Source organism: Branchiostoma lanceolatum, chromosome 16 (genome assembly GCF_035083965.1).
Source record: "Branchiostoma lanceolatum isolate klBraLanc5 chromosome 16, klBraLanc5.hap2, whole genome shotgun sequence".
NCBI classification, from domain to species: domain Eukaryota; kingdom Metazoa; phylum Chordata; class Leptocardii; order Amphioxiformes; family Branchiostomatidae; genus Branchiostoma; species Branchiostoma lanceolatum.
The window spans coordinates 3735089-3737226 of NC_089737.1; the positions used below are offsets into that span (position 1 = coordinate 3735089).

The following is a 2138-nucleotide window of genomic DNA, read 5'->3' on the forward strand; positions in this document are numbered from 1 at the left end:
TACATGTGCGCAGAGTAAGACTATACAAGTTAACATATGTACAAATAGAAGAGCTACATCACAAGTAGGCTTGCCTTACATGCTTAATGGTACATTTACATACTAAACAAGGCAAAATCATTAGATTGAATGATAAGACGGAACTTTGTCACCTGAGTGAATACTTGAGTAATACTGTTCGTTATCCATCCGACGTTAGTCACCATTTAATGTTTCATCAGCGTCTCCACAGTTGTTGGGTTTGAAGATAGCCGAGTTTCTCTTCAGTAATGAAAATAAGTATGTGGCCTATAGATATGTGTATCGTTAAATACACTACAACAAGAAAAAGTAGGCCACGCAAAATATTCTATAAACAGCCATCGCGTGCTTCATGTTACTAGACTCGAATGTTCTACGTCAGGCCCTAACATCGCACGTTTTTTACGCGCTCGAACTCACAACGCTCCATCGCTGGTTACTAAAGAATCGTCGGGTTTTAATGAATTAATTTTGAACACATTCATCTAAAGAACATGTGTATGAACCTGTGAACCGTTACGCTCTCGCCGAGGACGGCTCGATGAAAACTCGTGGGCGGGTGTAAGGGTGGACAAAATAGAGCTCTAGGTTTATACGATTGGAGCGCAGTAACTGTTATGATTTGGAGCAAGCTGAAACAACATCTGTTTGTAATATTGTTCTCCATTCCCAACACTGTAATCAGTTAGTTAATGTGGTGCCATCATTGTCAACTATGTGTGAGCTTTTGATGAAGTGAAGTATAAAGAGGTGTGATCCTTTGATGAGCAGTAACAGGAACATGAAATAGCAGTGTCGTGCAGTGTGTCAGTCTAGACCATGTCTAGTCGTTCGTCTGGAGAGACAGAATAAAGAGCCAGGGTTGTGGAGTTGAAGACAGTTGAAGACAGTTGAAGCCAGAGACGAGTCTGAGCGAGAGTACGAGTGTGTCCCAACTTCACGACTCCCGTGCGCGTGTGTACGACAATGCTGTGTCCTGTGTGTGTTCCTTAGCCTTGTAGCAAGTTCCTCGACAGCATTCCAAAAGAACAGGGCCGAAACATCGCCCCTTCTTACATTTGGCGACGAGGATGGGATGCTGCTCAACCACCATCTAGAGGGACGCTGCAGGACGAAGACATGCCGGGACCAGGGGCCATGGTGGAGGCCGCGCACGGGAGGGCAAGACGATCGGTGCGACGCCAGTGACCAGGAGACCCGGGCAGGCGGCCATGATGCGAGGAGGCCGCACTGCATGAAGCGTGCTAGATCAGGAGCCAAGGAAGAGACAAGACGGATATGGGCGAGGACTGGACGAAAACAGCAGGGCCCCGACTGTAAGTGTGGGAAGAATGAACGTATGCCATGTACAGTCCATCCGACCGTCTGTGTCAGAGTCTTGTTAGCAGAAGTTCTTTGGGGAAAGTTGTAGTTGGTTTTAGTTTTGTTCAGTTCTGTTAGGCAGGAGCTAGGACGGCTGGCGATGTGGTCTCCGTGGAAACCCAGACGATCGGGGGGCGGACTTCTGTCCGTCAGGAGATCGCATTTGCCTGGGTGTAGATTGTTTTCAGTTGTACAAGGACATTATATTTCTTGTTGTTTTGTTGTTCGTAGATCATTTGTCGCTAACACAGTTCTGAGTAGTAATGTTTTGTGGCTAAAGTTTGGAAAAAAATATGGTGTGGGTTTGGGAGATTTTGAAGTTTGAACTTTGATGTGTTTCGAAGGTTTTGATGTTCCAAAATTGAAGCGGGGTTAGAATTTTGGAAAGTGTGTTTGTTTTGGGAAAATCTAATATCATAAGAACTTGTCAGTTAGCATGGTACCACATGGTTTCTTTGAAGAATAGTTACGAAAGCAAAAGCATTTCACAGTTGGGAAGTATTTCAGAGGCATTGTCTGTGTTAGTCGGAGAAGTTGTTGATATGTCTAGGAGGACGGTCGGTTGTGTGTACGTGTGTGGTATGTTCGTTCCCTATGGCTGATCCCTGCATTGGCCACACTGGGCACAAGAGTGTTGGCGAGAAGATGTCCATGGCATCCGTTAACCATGTCCAACCAGGGCGGAGCCGAGCCAGTCTTATTCCACATCGGGATGCCTGAAACAGCACCCCGACTCGCCGAAGCAACTTCTCCAG

The 2138-nt window shown here is 46.1% G+C and overlaps 1 long non-coding RNA gene across 1 annotated transcript; it reads left to right on the top strand.

The window, feature by feature from the left end:
• Positions 1–519: 519 nt before the first annotated feature.
• On the top strand, positions 520–988 carry LOC136421973 (uncharacterized). Its single transcript, XR_010753554.1, has 2 exons — positions 520–738; positions 772–988. It is a non-coding gene; the product is annotated as an uncharacterized lncRNA (long non-coding RNA).
• Positions 989–2138: the final 1150 nt, after the last annotated feature.